This window comes from Ictidomys tridecemlineatus, chromosome X (genome assembly GCF_052094955.1).
Source record: "Ictidomys tridecemlineatus isolate mIctTri1 chromosome X, mIctTri1.hap1, whole genome shotgun sequence".
NCBI lineage: Eukaryota > Metazoa > Chordata > Mammalia > Rodentia > Sciuridae > Ictidomys > Ictidomys tridecemlineatus.
In genome coordinates, this window is record NC_135493.1 from 65,963,827 (window position 1) to 65,985,834 (window position 22,008).

Consider the following 22,008-nt stretch of genomic DNA (forward strand, 5'->3'; position numbering starts at 1 on the left):
AGAATTGGAAAGACTATGAAATTGGAAAGACTAAAATAATTACTGAACTAAAAGAAGATCTTAGGAATGATTTGGGAGACAAAATACAGTACATAAAAGGCAATTTCAATAGACAGAAATTCTGAAAAGAGATCTTTTGGAACTCCTAGAAGTGAAAGGCATAATAAATCAAATTAAGTTTAAAGTATCACTAAAATATTAGATTATGTTCAATATAGTATTTAAGGCCTAGAAGCGAGGGTATACAATTGGAAACAATTGGAAAACAGTAAAGAAAAATAATATAAAACACCATTATCAGAATATGCAAGAATTCTGGGTCAACATTAAGAAACCATACTAAAGAAGTGATGGAGATATATAGGTCAATGACATTAGCACCTTTTCAATGAAATAAGATTTTAAAAAGTTTTCAAGACTTCAAAATGAGATAGACATCCACATACAGGGTGCATATAGAACACCAAATATGCAGTATCATGAAAGAATCTCTTAAGCTAGTGATATAGCTCAGTGGCAGAGTTTTCATGGAATACCTAAGACTTGAGTTTAGTCACCAGCACCAAAAAAAATGATGCAATAAAACAGAAAAGAACTGTCTCCTAGACATATCATTATCATGATGACTAACATAGAAAATAAGGATAGAATATTAGAAGACTCAGGAGTAAACGTTTAGGACATATATGCAATATGTGCATATATACATATATATGTCCTAAACTTTTTCTCTGAGGCTTTTAATGTATATGTATTTTGTACACACACACACACACACACACACACACACACACACACACATACACACACATTAAGATAAACCAGATCAATAAGATAAATTTCTCAGATCAACCTCAAAAATGCTGGAGTACTTGGAATGAGATAACCAAGCTCCAAAAGCTTTTATTTCCCCTTTAATTCATATGGATAGTTTTGCTGAATATAGCAATTAGTTGCCAGCAACTATGAATTAAAGGGGATATAAAACCTTTAAAAGATTAGGATAAACTTCAAGAATTCCTGACCGCTAAAACATAACTATAGAAAACAATTAAGGAAATGGTACATATAGAAAAACTTTAAAACAAATTCTAAAACACCCCAAAAGAATGGAGCTCACTATAAGAGCAGTTAAGAAAATGAGAAGTAAGATTGAAATAAATATATGAAACAAATCAAAATGCCAGGAAATAATAAACATCATACCATAATAATGCAATATAAATGATTTCAACTATCCAATTAAAACACATAGACTTGCAGAGTAGATTATAAAACTAGAACTAAATATATACTATTTGCAAGAGACTCATGTTCTAGGCAAAGACAACCACAGGCTGAAAGTAAAAGGATGGAAGAGAATATTGTATGCAAATGAAGTCTGAACAAAAGCAGGATTAACCATTCACATACTGGAGAAAACATAACAACAGAAGAGACAAGGAGGGCCACCTCACACTGGTAAAGGGAAAAAAACAAGAAGATGTAACAATAGTAGATATGTATGTCACAAAATGTTATGCAACCAATAACATAAAAGAAACACTTCTTGATTTAAAACATAAGCAGATCCTAACACAATAATACTGGATGGTTTCAATACACCCTTTTCACCAATAGATATTCAGTCCAGGTATAAAATCAGTAAAGATACTTCACTTCAAAAAATTATTTTATTTTATTTTTTTTAAAGAGAGAGTGAGAGAGGAGAGAGAGAGAGAGAATTTTTTAATATTTATTTTCTAGTTCTCGGCGGACACAACATCTTTGTTGGTATATGGTGCTGAGGATCGAACCCAGGCCACATGCATGCCAGTTGAGCACGCTACCGCTTGAGCCACATCCCCAGCCCTCAAAAAATTATTATAAATCAAGTGATTCCTCAGATCTAACAAATATAATTAATCAAATGGACCTAACAAACTCCTATAGAATATTTCATGCAATATCAGCTTAATTCACACTTAGCTACTCATGGAACATTTTCCAATATAGACCTAATTTTTTTCATAAAGAAAGTTTTAACAAATAAAAAATATTGATAAAATCCCTTCTATCTTTTCATAAAGTAACATCAAATTAAAAATCAACAGCAAGAAGAATTATACAAACCACATAAAAACACAGAGGTTGAATAATACTCTTTTGAATGAGGAATTGATCATACAAGAAATGGGGGGAAACTTTTTAAAATTCCTATAATTAAAATTATAGGAATCAATTTTAATTAAAAATTTAAAATTTAATTTAAAAAATTAAAAAAGAATAGGAATACAATTTAGAGAAATTTTTAAGACAGCGGGGGCAGTTCTAGTAAGAAATTTTATAGGATTAAGTGCCTAAATTTTAAAAAAATTCAAAGTAAACAAACTATTGTTATATCTTAAGGCCCCAGAAAAGCAGGAAAAAGATAATTCCAAATACAATAAAAGACAGAAAATAATTAAGATCAAAACTGGTATTAATGAAATAGAGAAAAAATACAAATGATTAATAAAGCAAATAGTTGATTCCTTGAAATATTAAGAAGTTTGATAAACCCTTAGTCAAGCTAACTAAAAGAAAGAACCAAATCAATAATATTAGAGATAAAAAAGTAGATTAAAAATTCTAAAATCCAGAGAATCATTTGTAAAGTTTTATTCATATTTTGTAAACTTATATTCCAGTAAATTAGAAAATATAGAACAAATTTACCAATTTCTAGACATACATAACCTACACAAATTGAACAAAGAGGATATAAAAACTCTAAACAGACCAGGATCAAGCATTGTGACTGAAACATTGGTAAAAACCTTCCAACAAAGAAAAATTTATGACCAGAGGGATTCTCAGTAAAATTATACTGGACTTTTAAAGAAGAACAAACACTATTTTTTTATTAATTATTCCATGAAATAGAGATGGAGTAGTACTACCAAATTCATTCTATGAAGCCAGTATTTACTGATACCTAAGGCAGATAAGTTTACATAAAGAAAAGTAAATACCAATACAATTGATGTAAATACACAGAAAACTCCTTAATAAAATATTAGCAATACACATTCAAACACACATTAAAAACATTGTAGACCATGATCAATTTGGTTTCATCCCAGGGATTCAAGGTTGTTTCAACATATGCAAATAAGTTAACAAAATTCACCACATAAATAGAATTAGGGACAAAGATAACATAATCATCTCAACAGAAATAGAAAAAGTCTTTAACAAAATTCAGCATCCATTCAGGTTAAAAATATTGAAGAATCCAGAGATAGAATTTACCACAACATCATAAAGGCTTTATATGTCAAACTGAAAGTCAACATACCAAATGAAGAAAACTGAAAATATTTACTCTAAAATCAGGAGAATAAAAAACAAGAATGTTCAATCTCACCTCTTTTGTTCACTATAGAACTTGAAAATCAAGTCAGAGCTATCAGGCAAGGAAGCAAATTAAAGGAACATGAACAGGAAAGTAAAAGATCAATTTATCTCTTTTTTCCTATAACTTGATCCTATACTTAGAAGACACCCCCTCCCAAAAAATTTTAAAAAAAAAAACTCCACCGGAAGATTTCTAGAGCTGAAGGAGCAGGATGCAAGGTCAACAAATAAAACTCAATAGCTTTTCCATACACAAATAAAAATCCTGTTGAGAAAGAAGTTTTTAAAAATCCCATTCACAATAGCCTGGAGATAAGTCTAACCAAGAAGTTAAAGAACTTCACAATGAAAATCATGTAACAGTCAAGAAAAATTGAAGAATAAATCAGAAGATGAAAAGACCCCTATATTCTTGGATAGGCAGAATTTATATTGTCAAAATGGACATACCATCAAAAGAATTATACAGATTCAATGTAATCCCCATCAAAATACTGATGACATTCTTCACAGAACAAGAAAAAGCAGTCCTAAAATTTATATGGAAGAATAAAAACCCAGAATAACCAAAGCAATTCTTAGAAAGAATTGCAGGGGTCAATGCAGGGGTCATTACAAAACCAAGTCTAAAATTATACTTCCATACCTGTAATGACAGATATGCATAGTATTTCCTTAAAAACAGACATGAAGATGATTAGAGAAGAATAGAATAGTGACAAATCCATTATATAAAATTATCTGATCCTTCACAAAGGTGCTAAAAATTTATGTTGAAGGAAAGATAAGCTTTGTAACAAATGGTACAGAGATAATTTGATATACATATGTAGAAGAATTAAACTCAACCCTATCTCTCATTCTGTACAACAGTCAACTCAAAATGAATTAGAGACCTTGGAATCAGGCAAGAAACAATGCAACTGATAGAATGAAACTAAGTGTCAATACTTCAACATATTGACACAGACACTGACTATCTCAATAATATTCTTAAAACTCAAGAAATATTAACAAAAATCAATAGAGGGATGGCATCAAACCAAATGGCTTCTACACTGCAAAGGAATCAAGAGGATGAGAAGAAAGCCTACAAATCTGGAGAAAATATTTGTCAGCTATACTTCTTCCAGGGGATTAATGTCCAGAATAATCAAAGAACTCAAAAAAAAAATTAACACCAGAAAAACAAAGAACCCATTCAATAAATAGGCAAATGATTTAAACTTACATTTTTTCTAATGAATAAAATACATAAATAAATAATATATGAAAAGATTTTCAACATCCTTAGCAACCAGTAAAGTGCAAATCAAAACTACACTGAGATTTTGATCTAACAGCAGTTGGCAATTATCAAGAAAACAATTAAATATAATTACTGGTGAGAATGTGAGGGGAAAAGAACACATAAATTTACATATAACATATTACATATACCATATATATAAACACATACAAGAAGAGAGACCAGTAGAATAAAGCAAAGGGATCATGGGAGGGAAGGGAATGAAAAGAAAAGATACTGGGTGAAGAGTATGATAAAAATTATGTTATGCACACGTATAAATATGTCATATAATTCCACTATTATGTAAACTTATAATGAACAAATAAAAAAGTCAATTTTCTCACACTAAGAATTACCAAAAAGTTTTGATGATGGTAATTATTAGTAGCTCCAAGTGAATTCTTAATCAAAAGTCTTGGAATTAAACTTAGTTGAGACCTTAAAGGAACACACATATATTGAACATGGGCTTTCTAACAAAGCAGCTTAAAACTGCATGTGATTCTTAAAGAATCACTTATTTAACCCAATAATATTAGTGTTATTCCAAATAATTTTGTTTAGTTGACAACATGGATGATAGCTCTTCCCCTAAGACAGCATCAACGACATCACTTGTACTTTCACAGGACTTAAAGCAAAATTAAAAGGTAATTCAATTTAACTAGCAATTATTGAGGATATTTTTGTTGTTATGTTTTAGAAACCATACTCAATTTACAGGAGATGAAGGAAATATGATATCAGCCTTTAAGAAGCTTATAGATTCTGTAAACTAATAAAATATTCTTGACTAGGGTATTAACCTGATACCAATTATTGCACATCTCTGACATAGACCTGAAATTCTATTTCTGCAAAAACTCTTTTTTGCAGTAGAAACAATTTATCTATTATCCCTTCCTTTTGCTCCCCAGGTGGAAAAACCACTTTTTTGAGAATGTTGCCTTCTCTGTTAAGTTTTCCCAAATGTTCTAATTATTCTTTATCAAAGCTTCTAGTAGAAAGACCCAAGAAAATGCTATTTACTATGTAGCATTGTGACATAAGTACTTTCCCTTAGAACTTTAGGCTTCCAGAACTTTCCACTAGACTATGCTTCCTAATAATTCAGATAGTATATCATGTTATAATTTTCCATTTATGTGATTTTCAAAAGAAGAAAACTTACTTTTTAACTTAGCTCATTCTGTCCCAACAACCCAGATGTGTAACATCTATAAAAACTTAAATATAGTATATAATAAGTAATTGTATAAAACATAATATATCAAATATAATCATATCATCATTTTGTTATTTTATAATGTGATAAATACAATAATATAATATATGGTCTAGATTATGATTTCTAATACATTTTAAAAATAATTATATTTATTTATTTACTTTTATGTGGTGCTGAAGGTCAAACCCAGTGCCTCACACATGCTGGGCAGGTGCTTTACCACTGAGCTACAACCCCAGCCTGCACAATCCATTTTAATGCACCTATGTCAATTTCATTGAAATGGTCATAGAACTGAAAACTTGGGATTTAATGGGTTAATAAGTCATACTATTATTTTCATAAATCAAGAATCCAATTGAAAAATGGAAATATGACATTTAAATTTTAGTAACACCATGCTTATCCTGCCATATCAATAATAATTTTATTTTATAATTGAGACAGCCTCAAAATGGAATGTCCCTTTTAGTTAAAAAACATAATGTCCAATAGACATTCCTTTTGAGATTATCTCAGTTGTATGATTTTAATTTTTTAGTATTGTGTGTACTGAATAGGACAAATTAAATTTACGAAGTCAAATTTTCTATTTTTCAATGAAATGCCTAATGTATTAAAATCATATTGTCATTTACAAAGTATTTAGCAATGCATTTAGACCACAATAAAAAAGATTCTTTAAAAGAATAAAATGGTGATAAATGCAGAATGAATTCACTTCATAGACATAGTAAAAAGAGTTAGACACAAATGATTGCATTCCACAAATACAAAATTCATTTTAAAAACCAAATCTAGGTGACAAATATCAGAATAATGGTTATTCAGAGAATGTTAACTATGTACAGGCAAAAGGAAACATTTAAGGTGCTGGAAATCTTTTCTGTATTCATCTGGGTGGTAACACATGTGTCCATATATGTAGCTGTCATTGAGCTGTAAACCTAAGATCTGTACACATTTCTTTCTTTAAATTATATCTCAAAGAACATTTTGAAAGAAAGAAAATTATTAGCTGGGGTAAAGCTGTAAAAGAGGTGGTATAGATGCAAAAAAATGGTTTTATGCAGTCTATTTGTTCAGGGACATTTTAGTAACATACTGCAATTATTTGAGTTATATTCAACTCTGCAATTGTTCTTAAAGAGTCATTCATCCATGTTTGTTTATTGCTATTCCAACACATTGGTTCCAACACATCTTTTATGAAAATAAACCTGATGCTATCATGCATAGATTATTACAGTTTAATTCAAATAAAATTTTGAAGCAGAGAGAAACATTGAGATGCTAAGTAGGCTATTGAGGCTACTATTGTCTTTTATTTAGAAATTCTTTAATTAATGTGTATACAGTCATATTTAAATTGGGCATTGTATACCCTTAAAAAGAAGGAGTTAAGTGACTTTAAAAATCTCTCCTAGGCATAATTTTCTTGGTCAATGGTACTATGTCTTCAGGCATTTGAAGCGTAGGGATCTGAAGGAAAGGAATCTATGGTTTCACACTTTTAAGAAAAATAATTTGGGAAGTAATAGGAAAATGATGTCTTTTGGAAAAAACATATTATCTGAGGCTAAGAGCTAACTAGCCAAATAAATAATAGTAAAGACAAATTAACCTCTCTCTTTTCTGGTTTTTTGGAGAGATATTAAGCTGGGGCTCCTGGAATACCCGGACCAAGAAGAGGCAGTATTGGAGAAATCCTTATTTATCTCTTCTTTTATATGTTTGTATAAATCATAGTATTTAATAGTTATTTTAAATGTGTTTTATTAAAGCTGTCTCTCCATCAGGAGTGGCAATTGTGAGTTTACTTCTGGTGTATGTCATACCTTATTCTATAAATAAAGCATGATGGCCTTTCATACTGATTCCTTATCCTACTTTACCCTTTTGCATATTTCTATGTGTATCATGCTCTCTTTGAAGTCAAGAAAGAGCATTCAGGGAACAAGATGAAAATCTGGCTGCCAGTTTGTTAACTTATGTAAGCAAACATCTTCTGTTTTATTGTGTCCCTGTGAACTCTTGCACAGAGTTGAAAGATCCAAAGAAAGCAAATAAGTAGCATGATTCCAACTTGACCTTGAATTGTAATCTATATCAACAACATCAGAGGTAGGATTATGGAGTCTTTTCTGGTCCTGGAAAAACTGAAACCTAAAAGAAGGGAAGTTGGCAAGAAGAGAGTATCAAGATGCACTTACACATTACATTGGTCTGAATGCAGATCCCTGAATTAAACTTTCCCATACATTCTTCATATAAAAGAGATTACTGACCCTTGGCTACAAATTCAAAGAAGTTGACATCATATTCAATTTTTCTAAAACAAAGGAGACCCATCTTGAATCAGGGAATGTTTTAGATTACATTTTATAACCAACCAAGTGGTCACACCAAGATGGAACATGAGATGATTTAGTTGTTTCCAGGGAACTTTTGTTCATTATAAAATTGCCTTTTTAAGAATTATTATAATAGCCCACAAATTTCTTTACATGAGAATTATCATGTTGTTTTCAATGTTATTGAATATGTCATTATATTATTGCCTCCAGTCTTTCTATGCAGGAGACAAATAAACAGCAAGTATTTGTCAGTCTGGGCCATAAACTATAGTGGCAGCAAACTTAATCTGGTGTTAATTAGGCTTGTGGAAAACTAAATCAAGCATCAAAAACCACAGATTATTTTAGGCTTCCTCTAGCATAAACAGAAAGCCTTGAGGGTCTATAGCATATTATTTTTGTTGACAGTCTTCCACTTTTTGACCAATTGATTTCATGTTTCTTATAGTTTTCATCTTGATTACTCTTAGCTCTGTCTTCTCTTGGCCTCCAAGCAGCAGTTTGTTAATCCTTCCTATTTTTGTGTATTTAAGCAGGATTACAAACTTCAAATGCATTGTAAAATGAACCTGTACACAATCTTTCAAAACCACTTAAGTGACCTAGTGATGGAAGTACCAACCTTGTAAGTAAATGCAGAACATTTTAGAAATCATCCCAAGTGTTTATTTATAAGCCATTTGTAATTACTAAGCAAGAATGAATGAAAGCTCTGGAAAATGTAAAATGGCAGAAACTTTTGCATTAAATTACAATTTACCACAGCAAGGAAATGATAATACTGTATTTTTTCAAATTTGTTCTAATTGAAGAGTGTGATTATGTTCTACAGGCTCATTGACAAGCAAATGAAGACTTAAGCTGCAGAAACTTTAGCACACATGTAAAAGAATAAGCCACTACAAAGAACAAGTAAGTAGATTCAAACAAAGGTCATAATCTATCATAAGAATTCCTTACAATTTTATACACCTACATGATGATTGATTGTATATAATGAAGTTTTATCTTGTCTCTTTAAATGATTTTTAAGAATTCCAAAATGTACTTTTAGTTCTTTTAGAGAAACCCTCTATGTTTTCTCAAGAATTTCTTTTATTCCTTCCTCCTTTCCTTCTTTTTTTCTGTCCCTACTTCATTCCTTCCTTAATTTTTCCTGCCCATTTCTTTTCTTCAAACATTCATATCCATTCTTCCTACTTTTCAGACTATTTTCTTTATTTCCCTTTCTTCCTTTACTTTTCTCTCTCTGTGTGTCCCTCTCTGCCTCCCCATGAACATTGCTAAAACACCTATTCTGTAGCAGGCCTTGGGAACACACTGTGTCAACTGACACAAAGTCTCTGCCCTCATGAATCTCACAACATATGTGAGAAAAATAGATATGAACATCAAAAGTACAGTATAGGGTGAATGCTGTAATAAAACATACCCTATACATGAAGTGCTTCAATAGAAATATTAACTTGGTATCATAAGAATGCAGAGAATCAGCATATAAATCAGACTGGAGGAAGTGATCAGGAAGATTTTTTTATAGACTGTAATGCTTATGATGGATTTTAAAGAGACACAAGATACATGAAGGAGGAATGAATGGGAATATACATAGTAAAATGTCCATATATAAAAACATGATGACATCATGTATCATGATGCATTCTAAAACCTTCATGCTAAGTATACCTATATTGGAGAGTGTATAAATGGAATATGGCAAATATGAATCTAAGAAATGCATACAAGCCAGAATATGAAATGACTTACGTGCTACATTAAGGAACTTGATGTAGTTCATAATAAATTATTATGTAAAACATTATGTAAGGTTTGCACAGATATTAAACAAGAACATGACAGAATCAGATTTGTGTTTAAAAAGATGACTATAGAATTAATATGAAGGTGGAGATCAGAAGACCAAAATGGCAGATTAGAGAAGGTGGGTTTTTTCCCTGGTTGGTCTGTGGTGTGAAACCAAGAAAGCAAACAGACAGCTTCTCAGTCAGATGGGAAGGAGCCTTCTTCACTGGGAATTAGTTCTGGATATTCAAGGCAGATTGGGGACTCAGGATGTTGGATGTAAAAAAAAATAAAAAAAGAAAGAAGAAATCTCTAGTGCAGCTGCCACTGGCAGGACATTTGCCAGTATGATCCCTTTCCCACCCCTGCACACGAAAATAGTGGGGATGTATCTATTAAAGGAACCCACATTTAAGGAGGTCTGGGGCTTCTCTGCATAAAGAGAGAGCAGAGAACAAAAACACTGCCTGACTAACCTAAGAAGTGTGATACTCAATATTCTTATGCAGGAAAGAAGTCAGCATTTGTCCTGCCTGCTAGGGAGAACAGAGGAAGGAACCATTTTGTAGCTGCAATACAGAGGCCAGCACCTGGGGGAAACTATTCCTGAACAACTCTGCTTGACCTGAAATAGAGGCCTGGCAAAGCCATGCTGGAAGACAGAGTGTGCCTAAGTAAACAGGAAAAATTGAACATGGAGAGGAGTTTGTTTACATAGGGAAATACAGTTGGGGAAACCCTCATGGTTTCCTTCCTCTCCCTCCAGACCAGTCACTTGAAGAATGGGCCAGGAGAGATACTCCTGGCCAGGATTTTGAAAAGGCAGGGAGGAATTGAGTTGGAGACTGAACTCAAGAGACCAGAAAATACAGAATTCACAAGTCATTGAGGGAAGCATGAATTGGCTTCTCCACCACACAAGTAAAACCCAGGAGGTCTTCCTGGGAGGGCAGTCTTCCAGCATGGACAGGCAACTACTGAACCTGGGAGGCACACTGATTTAAAATCTTCACAAAAACTGCCATTCAACGAAGAACCTGGAGCCCATCTAAGCCTAAACTCCATCTCGAGGAGCTCTGCCTATGGGATTTTCCTTCACATTTCAGCAACCCCACCTAACATAGCTCAGAAGGGAATCTTAGAATCTTTTGAACTTGAACACAAAAAAATTATTTAACTTTTCATCAAGATCTTTTTTTTCTTTTGAGAGAGAGAGAGAGAGAGAATTTCTTTTTTTTTTTTTTTTTTTTTAGTTTTCAGTGGACACAACATCTTTATTTTATTTGTATGTGGTGTTGAAGATCGAACCCAGCACCCTGCGCATGCCAGGCGAGCACGCTATCACTTGAGCCACATCCCCAGCCCTCCTTTTTTCTTTTCTCTATTCAATTGTGAGCTGAATGGTCCATGGATATATATATATATATATATATATATATATATATATATATATATATATATATACATATTCATATCTCCTTCTTTTTTCTCATTTCTAGAATTTTTTGAATGCAGTTATTTTTCATGGATCAGTATTTTGTATTTTAAGGACTAAGATATTTGATTAGTATGTATTGGTTTTGCTCTTGTATTATTTTTTAAATTTTAAATTTATACATTTTTCTCTCATCTGTTTCCCTTGTTTCTCTTTCTCTCATTTCCTTTGCTAACAGCCAATCTCTATTGATCTCTCTTTAAATTTTATTTCTACTTTCTTTTATCCTCCCTCATAATCATTACATCTTATATCATTGCTGTTTTATCCCTTTTCACCACTTAAACTTGAAAATTCTTTTGTGAACTTACTGCTTTTACTGAGGCAAAACTGATTATATAATTTTTGTTTATTATGACAATTAACACTGTAGGTGGCATAGCAGGAAATACTTGATCTAATGTTATAAATTGTTTGTATCATATGTTGTTATTATATGTCTCTCCCTAAAATGTGAGTTACTAGAAACCATCAGGGACACTATAAGTCCACAGGGAAGAAACTGTCTAAAACCTATATGGTTAGATTACTAGACACACAAATAACATAGAAAAGCAAGGGAACAAATCATCCCCAAATAAGCCAAAATACTTAATAACAGAATCCATCAACACCACACTGGAAGAAATGTCAGAGAAGTAGTTTATAATGTTCACTTAAATTGATCTGTGAGTTAAAGGATAATGTAAGGAGTGACATCGAGGAGAAAATAGAAGAAGCAAAAGATCACCTTAATAAACAGATTATGAAAAAAATCAAACAGAAATACTTGAAATGAAAGATTAAAAAAATATTAAAAATTCATTGGAAAAAAATCACCAGCACAATAGACCACTTGAAATACAGAGTTTCAGGCAAAAAAGACAAAATATATAATCTTGAAAATAAAGCTGACCATGGAGAAAAGATGTTAAGAGACCATGAATAGAACTTTCAAGAAATATGATTTAACATGAAAAGATAAAATTTAAGATTTACTGGGATAGATGAAGGCTCAGAGATACAAACCAAAAAATATTAGGGCGAAACAAATTTTAAATATAGGGCTCATTTTTCTTTTATACATGTATGCAATCTAGGGAGAGAGGAGACATAAAAGGGATTAAAAGATGAGAAAGTAGTATATTGATAGTTATTGTAGTTGGTAATATATCTGTGCATGAGTTTTATTTCCTATCTTTTTGTCACCAATTATACATAATAACTAGCTCTTAAAATTTCATGCCTCGGGCTGGGGATGTGGCTCAAGCGGTAGCGCGCTCGCCTGGCATGCGTGCGGCCTGGGTTCAATCCTCAGCACCACATACCAACAAAGATGTTGTGTCTGCCGAGAACTAAAAAATAAATATTAAAAATTCTCTCTCTCTCCTCTCTCACTCTCTCTTTTTTTAAAAAAATTCATGCCTCTTTATTTCTACTACCTGTACTTTACAAGACAAAAATCCTTAATCCTCATTTGTTTAATACTCTCCTAACTGTTCTTATCTTCACTCATGTCCATGTTCTAATCCATTGTTTACCCAGAAATTATAAGAATTTTCATAAAATGAAAATTAAATTATCATTCCCTTGCTTAAAACTTTCCAATGTCTCCTCATCATATAGCAGCTTCCCAATGGATTACTACTTGGAAGTGTATCTCTAAAAAATAAATTTTAAAGTAAAAAAAATGACTCTTAAAAAGAAGAAGAGGTAGGTTCAGCTTAACATTCTCATGTTGGCATCTGCAGATATCCATGAAATTTCTAAAAACTTTTATAGAAATGAAGTTGCTACTGATGCACAACATGAAATTTAAATTTATTACCACGATTTTAACAGTATTTTTGATGCATCTTCTGCTTACCTCCTCAGTCTTATTCCTCATCGCTGTTTCCAACCCTTCAAGTCCCAAAGACATTTTGGGTAATCTCAAGCCTTTGCATAATATAGGTCCTATGTATAAAATCTCTACCATCTCCTTGTTCAACTGAAAAAACATTATTCTTACTTCAAATATTTGCTAAGTTTCCTTTATAAACCCTTTACATTCAAGTAGTATGGCCACGTCAGCACCCATGGAACAATACAAATGAATTCACTTCCCAGAATTTCTAAGAAAGAACATACAAAACTTTACTGACAGATATTCTCTAACTATATATCTTCCCCATAGAGGTCTAGGTGCTATTTATGAGGGGGAACTGCCTCATAAATGATGACACTGTCTTAGTTGTGATCAATGCCCTAAAAATGACACATTTTGTAGCATTCTCAGGGATCCATATTCACATATATTTTTATTTGGCTACTAAGAATAATCTCCATTCATGATAACAAAAGATCGACCAAAACCTAATTTGGGTTCACATTTTACCTCTCACCTTTAAAGTAGTTACCAAAGAGAGTTCTATACCTCATTTGATTTAGATCTATTCTCCATCTATAGACCAATAGCCATATATTCTAGGAATTCTTAAATCAGTTCAATAGATGTGGCTGTAGGAAGTATGAAAAATGTTCTCTAATTCTAAATGACAGTTCTCTATTCTCCTGAATGCCTATCTCCATCCATATTTGCAAGCTCACTCACTTTATCTTACCTCCAAAAGTTGCATATTATTTGTTTTGCCTTACTTAAATATTACTACACATTATTTACCATCTTCTCATATCTTATAATAACCATAATTAATAATTAAAATATGTTTACAAATAATGGAATAAGCAAATATTTGAAAGCAGTTCTTCTAGAATGGCAGTGTGAGGAACTTGTGGAAAACTCTACCTCATAGATAAATCTATTAAACTCATCAAAAAGCAAAGATAATCATGCAAGGTCCCTAGGACTAATCAAAGGACTTATAAAACATGAGAATCATTTAATCAACAGAACTACTAGAAACTTCATAAGAACAAAGGGAATGTGTGGAAATCAAGTGAAGCACCATACCCAACCCTTACAGCTCTACCTTGTAGAAACTCTGCTCCATGTGTCCTAGAAGCCAAGTGGCAGCCTTCTTTTGCACAACTGCCTGAATTATATGACCCGTTCTCAGTGTATTGGCAATAGATTAACATCTTCAGATTATATTTTTATAGATCCATTTTCCAGATGGCTTATATTGGGTGGTAGTGGGCAGCAGTAAAGTCAATTTTCTTTCTACCCTAATCCCCACAAAAACAGAAAACACACACACACACACACACACACTCACACACACACACACCTCCTTCAATCTAGGATGGTTTTGGTGGAAAAGTCACTGATTACCAATTTCCACCACACACCTACATACCACTTCCTATAAGATAACATAGAGAAAAGTCAAACTGAGCTTCAAAGGCAGTCCATGTTTTTGCACTGACAAGGGGTAGAATTACGTTGGAAAGTTGCACCAGACTGTGCCACAAGCTAAGCTCCTCGGAATGGATTTGAAATGTCAAAATAATAGTGCCATCACTATTTATTTGTGAAATCTTATAATCTGATGTGATACTAACAGAGAATTACTATTTGGAAAATTAAAGACTACCATTGTTTCAAAGTATGTGTCCTTCCAAAATTCCTATGTTGAATAATGTCTCGATCTATTTTCTGTTGCTATCATAAAATACTGTTGATGGAAATGTCAAAAAATATATTTAAAGAAAGTACTGGGTTTGCTGGGGATAAGTTTCTCAAGATTCTAGGTGCGGATTTTTAGAACTTTTGTGGTGTGTTTTGACCAGGATAGAGTAAAGAGGTTTTATTCACCTCCCTTGAAAGAGCCAGCATCTCTAGTGAGTTCGTGTGTGGCGCAGGGCGAATCTCAGGACTTCAGTTAAGAATCCTGCGGAGAAAGCCGGTCTGCGCTGTTCCTTGGTGGCAACAACTTTGACGTTATCCAACCGTTGAAAAGAGAGCCAAAGTATTCAATGGAGCAAGTTATGTGCCTATTCCTGAAGATGGTCCCTTTCTTAAAGAACTTAGATTATTAGATGACGATAAGGACTTCGTAGAGCGTCATGATTGTTGTACCCACATCAATAAAACAACCATCTATAGACTTTCAGTAGGAGGTGAAGAACTCTGGCCAGTGGTTGCTTTTCTGAAGAATGGCATGATATATGCTAGTGTTCCACTTGTTGAACAAACTCTTTCCCCTCATCCACCATTAATTAGCATCAGTGGAATTTCACAAGGCTTGGAACTTCTTTTTGATATACAGGGTTTTCTTTATTCTAGTCAAAAAAATGATACTGGGCTAAACACAAAATTGAGCCAGTTGCCTAATTTGCTTCTTCAGGCTTCTCCATTTGGTACTTTATTAGATGCCAACTTACAGAATTCATTGGATAACATTAATTTTGCTTCTATGTCTCAGCCACAGAAACAGCCAGCTTGGAAAGCTGGAACATACAAAGGAAAACCACAGGTTTCTATTTCTATCACTGAAAAGGTAAAATCCATGCAATATGATAAACAGGATATAGAAGATACATGGCAAGTTGTTGGAGCAGTCATTTTCAAGTGTGATTTAGAAGGAATCATGCCAAATGTCACCATCAGCTTGAACCTCCCCACCAATGGATGTCCACTTCAAGATATTCTAGTTCATCCTTGTGTGACTTCTCTTGATTCTGCCATTCTGACCTCTAGCAACATTGATGCAGTGGATGATTCTGCCTTTAGTGGGCCTTATAAATTTCCATTCACTCCACCATTAGAGTCATTCAATTTATGCTACTATACTTCCCAGGTCCCCATACCACCAATTTTGGGTTTCTATCAATTGAAAGAATAAGAAATACAACTAAAAATAAACTTCATGAAAGTGTGAAAAATAATTTTGAATTCTGTGAAGCTCATATACCTTTTTACAATAGAGGTCCAATTACACAATTAGAATACAAAGGTAGTTTTGGCCAGCTTGAAGTATTATGAGAGAAAAGCTTACTGATCTGCATTATTGGCCAGAAATTCCCCAAATCAATGGAAATTAGTCTTTCTGGAACTATAACCTTTGGAGCCAAGAGCCATGACAAGCAACCATTTGATCAGATTTGTATTGGAGATACAGTATATGTAAAGCTTCATTTTAGCATCTTAGATTATACACTCACCGGATGTCATGTGGATCAACATTCAGTTCAAGTTTTCGCCATCAGGAAAACAAAAACAAGTTCACACTGGAAACTAGTATCTTCTGATTATTACATCTAGAATTCTAAAGCCCCTGCTCCAGTAACCTATGGATGATTATTACTGTGATTTTTTAATATTTAAATGGGATTTATACAATAGTAACACAGCATAAATTAAATCATAGTTTTTATATCTATTGTGTATTCATATAACCTATGAGTGAAAAAATCTGAAGGATTTTAATTATAAAATATTCATACTTGCCATTTTTTAATCTGATATAGTTTGAAAGAATGTCATAATATATTATGATATTTTGTCATATAACATTATTATAATATATTACATGTTATGTTATATATCATAGCATTAATATATAATTATATATTATATTATAGTATATAATTATTGTTATATAATATTATTGTTGTAAAGGCTAATATCTCCTGTGTTTGTTACCCTTTCATTTTCTGTCACTGTGATTCAGAATACAGAGAATTCGTGATTCACTCTGACTTATTGTAGACTCATCCTGGGTCAACATGCCCTACATGTTCATTCCCACCCCTATAGCAGATACTGCTAATCAATCACAACCCTCTTTCTACTGTGAGCCTTCCTGGGTAAGAGCTCAGGCTTCTCGGTGCAGAGCTTCAGGCAGCCATTCCAATGGTTTGTACTTGACATGCAAGATAACTATTTATTCTTTCAAACCTAAGTACTAAGCCAGACATGGTGGGACTCACCTGTAATCCCAAAGACTTGAGAGACTGAGGCAGGAGGATCATGAATTTGAGTCCAGTCTTAGCAATCTAGAGCAACTCTGTTTTAAAATAAAAAGGAATGGGGATGTATCTCAGTAGTAAATTGTTCCTGGGTTCAATTCCCAGTACAAAAAAAAAAAAAAAACTTATCTCCCAGTACATTGTGCTGGTATAGAATATCAGCAACCAAATTAGAAATAACTATAAATCTCTTGAAAAATCAGCCAATGTAGACAAAGGAGACTTGCTTAAATAGTAACCTGTTCTTAATCAGAACTATCCCATTGACTTATAAAGAATCTGCATAATTCTATTTATCCCTGTTCTAGAGTTTATTTTTAAGTAAGCTTGTTAATCTGCCACAATAACATTTTGCTTAGGATGTCTATAGGCATATTTTAAAAAATAAAGATGGGTGGGATACCTGCAGAATAATGTAGTGTTTTGCAATGATTTAATGTCTTCAGCCAATTTCTGAAGATAAAGGTAGATATAATATTGCTTTTTTCCTTATTTTACTAAATTAAAATCCATTAATGAATAAATTCATGTAAAAACTCAAAAACATGTATATATATATATATATATATATATATATATCTTCTGGGATGGCTGGCTAGAGAGACCAGATGTATCTGGCTCCCAAAAAGAAGAACGAAAAACAAAGAATATACAATTGCTTTGGGCAAGAATATTTGAAGAAGAATGCAAGAGTATGGTGCAAATAAAACAGGTAAGTTGTTGAACACAAAGAATTATGATGGCCTTGTAATAAAGGGGAAAAACTGCCTTACATTGACAACACAACTGCTCTGGTCATAAAAACTTGAAACCAGGAAAGTCTTCCCATGATATAAAAAAGTTAAATGGGAAGCTCCCAGCAATTCACTGATGCCATTGACACCTGAAGTTTTTACAGTTAAGGAATACTGTATCTCCTGTGAATCCCAAGCCTAGTTTGGGAATATTCAGGGGAGTATACAACATTTCACTGCTCCTGAGACAGAGCCCAATCCATGCTGTATATTCCCCCACCCAGGGCAGCTGCTGCATGGTGTTGGTTTGAAATCAAATCCAATCCCCATCACTATTGCCTTGCACAACACCTTGTACATGCTTGAACTGAATTGAGTGGCTCTGTCCCTGGTTAGCCCACAAAATCTGACAATAGCACTACTTCTGCTGTTGTGCCAATGGCAACTTACTTGCCAGTTCTGCCAGAGTGGTCCTGTCCTCAGAAATCCACAGAAACTGAAAGGTGTATGGCGGCACTCACGGACACAGGTGACATTCATAGCTGTAGGCAAACTCAGCTTGCTAGTCTTCACCAACATTGATTATAGCTGAAAAAGTTATACTGTGCCTACACTATTGCATAAAAAAAGAAAACATAGCATACCCAACAATTATTCTAAGACATATCATCAGGAGAAAATACTTTACTACAAATCTATTCTATAAAATTTGAGGAAGGTAGTGTGGTGGTTTATACCTATAATTACAGCAACACAGGATGCTGAGGTCAAAGGACAATGAGATCAGTGTCATCCTGTGCAACACCACAAGAGCCTATCTTTAAAAAAATAAAAAGAAATTGAGGATCAAATGCTCTAGTCTACCATCTTGCTTTATTATTGTAAAATTTTGATATGTCAAAATAATACATTTCAGAGGAAGCTTTGAAGAAAAGCAGAGAGAAAGTTCACCAGGCTCCTTCTTGAATGATAAATGTGCAAAATCAAATATTGAGCCAAGCACAATGGCACATGCCTGTCATTTCAGCTAATCTGGATGCTGAGGCAGGATGATTACAAGTTTGAGACCAGCATGTGAAACTTAGTAAGACACATGGAAGTATTCACAAAATAAAAACTGAAAAGGGCTGGTGTTATGGTTTGAATATGAGGTGTTCCTCAAAAAGTTCCCCAAAACGGTTTGGATATGTGGTGTTAATTCAGGAATATTCAGAGGGGAAATGGTTTGATTATGAGAACTATAAACTAGTCAGTTCATCCCAACTTAAGTGAACCAACTGGGTAGCAACTCTAGGAAAGTGGGGGATAGCTAGAAGAAGTAGGTCACTGAATGAATGCCCTGGAAGGGTTGATCTTCCAAGTATCCCCTTACCCTTTGCTTTTTCTGTTTCCTGAATGCCATAAACGAAACAGCACTCCTCCATCATACACTTCTGCCATTATTTTCTGCCTATTCTTAGTTCCATGTTTATAGCACCTCAATTCACAATAGCTAGACTGTGGAATTAACTTAGATGTCCTTCAGCAGATCAATGGATAGAGAAACTGTGGTATACAGACACAATGAAGAATGAAAATTAAAGAAAGAATGAAATTACAGCATTTACAGGTAAATGGATGGAGTTAGAGAATATCATGCTAAGTGATGTAAACCAATCCCCCAAAACAAAGGCCAAATGTTTTCTCTGATAAGTGGTTGCTGATCTGTGAGGGTGGAGGGCAAGGGAAGAATGGAGGAACTTTGTATTGGGCAGAGGGGAGGGGGTGGGGGGAGAGGGTGTGGACCGGGAAAGATGGTATACAGACATTATTAGCCTATGTATATGTATGACTGCATGAATGGTGTGACTCTACATAATTTACAACCAGATAAATGAAAAGTTGTGTTCCTTTTGTGTAAAAAAATAAAATGAAATTTACAAAAATAATTTAAAAATAAAAAATAAAAGAAATTGCATTATATATACACAATGAAATGTTACTCAGCCTCAGATAAAAATGAAGTTATGGCATTTGCAGGTAAATGGATAGAACTGGAGAATATCATGCTAAGCAAAAAAAGTCAATCCCATGGGCTGGGACTGTAGATCAGTGGTAGAGCACCTGCGTCGCATGCATGAGGCACTGGGTTTGATCCTCAGTGCCATATAGAAATAAATAAATATATTTTTTAAAAAAGTCAATCCCAACAACCAAAGGCCAAATGCTTTCTGTGATATGAGGATGCTAATTTACATTAAGGGAGGAAGGAGTTAAGGAAGAATAGAGGTACTCCACACAGGAAAATGAAAGGAGGGGAGGAGGATGGAGATAAGAATGATAGTAGAATGAATTGAATATTATTACCCTATGTGCATGTATGACTACATGACCTGTGTGATTCTACATCAAGTACAACCAAAAGAATGAGAAGTTATACTCCATTTATGAATGATGTGTCAGAATACATTCTAGTATCATGTATAACTAATTAGAACAAATAAAAAAAAGAGACAGAAAAGAGTGTCCTATCATTCCACAGTTGTGGTGGAAGGTCAGGCTGGGAGTTGAGTCAGGCTAAGGGACAAGTCTGGGTGAAGATGAGTCAAGCTAGGGGTCATTGCTTTGCATTGTCTTGGGCCCAGGCAAATTTCTGACTTGACTGATCTCCTACTAGCTGTGGTATTGATCCTGGTATTTTCCCTTTAAGCTTCCTAGGGATGTAGACACGTTCTTTTCAAGGCTTTCCACCCAGTTATAGCCACAATATGGGGATCTGTACTTCTATGGCACAGGATATTCAGGCAATTTCTCTCTGAATTGGCCTCACATAGGCCCATGATCAGTGGGACTATCTCTAGTTTTCTAAGGACTTGAGCACAACTTCCCCTAAGGAATCTGTACAACATCAACAAGTGGCAACAGCGATTCTAAGCAATCCCCTTTCCCTTTTCTCTGTTCAGTGCCTAAACTTTCTTACTGCTCAGACTTCCACCACCCAAATATGGGGCATCTGCTTTGTGTCTGACTAGGCTTCAGCAGCAGCTGACCAGAGCGCTGGGTTGTGGGAGCTCTTCCCAAGTGGGACTGCTCCACACTGTTCACATTGTTTGTAATGAGGGGAAGAGGATTTAAGTGACATTCAGCTAGTAGCGATCCCTCTACAAGTTCTTGCTACTCATATTCTTCTAAGAACCCACTGCACGTGTACTCTGGTACAATTTACAGCTCTCTGAAGTGGGAAGACAGTAGGTTGACTTAACAGGTTCACTGGTCAACTGTGGGCTCTCCAAACTGGCCGTGGTGTCAGGCAGGGCTTTCTATTCATAATTTGGTTTTACACTGTATGATCTGATTCAAGGACACTACTGTTCCTGTAACATTTAAATTTTTACTGGTTTTCTTTCCAAATGCTATTAAGGGGTAAGCTTCTGAGCTTTTCTACTCCCTTTCTTTTTCTTTCTCTGTTTTCCCTCTACCCGTCTCCCACACTGGTCTAGGTTCAAGATTGAGGAACTCCATGCTTATTTTAAACTTTGGTAACCAACATTCAGATTCTTCAGGTCTCAGACTTTATAACATTGGGTTTTAGAGCATTTATTTTGTCACCTCTCAGATCTGTTGTTACTTCTCTATCTTATTTATGTGATGTAAGGAAATTAGGAAACACTGCCTAGCTCATTTTTACGATCTTCAAATTCCCCAAGCATCTGATTCTTCAACAGGTGCAAAAATTATGTTGGAGCTGGGTGCGTTTGCATACACTGTAATTCCAGGGACTGGGGAGGCTGAGGCAGGAGGATCATAAGTTCAAAACTAACCTCAGCAAAAGAGAGGCGCTAAGTAGCTCA

The 22,008-nt window shown here is 34.0% G+C and overlaps 1 pseudogene; it reads left to right on the plus strand.

Annotated features, from left to right (window-relative positions):
• The first annotated feature begins 15,412 nt into the window (after positions 1–15,412).
• LOC101954358 (AP-5 complex subunit mu-1 pseudogene) lies at positions 15,413–16,785 on the plus strand (annotated as a pseudogene).
• The last annotated feature ends 5,223 nt before the right edge of the window (positions 16,786–22,008 follow it).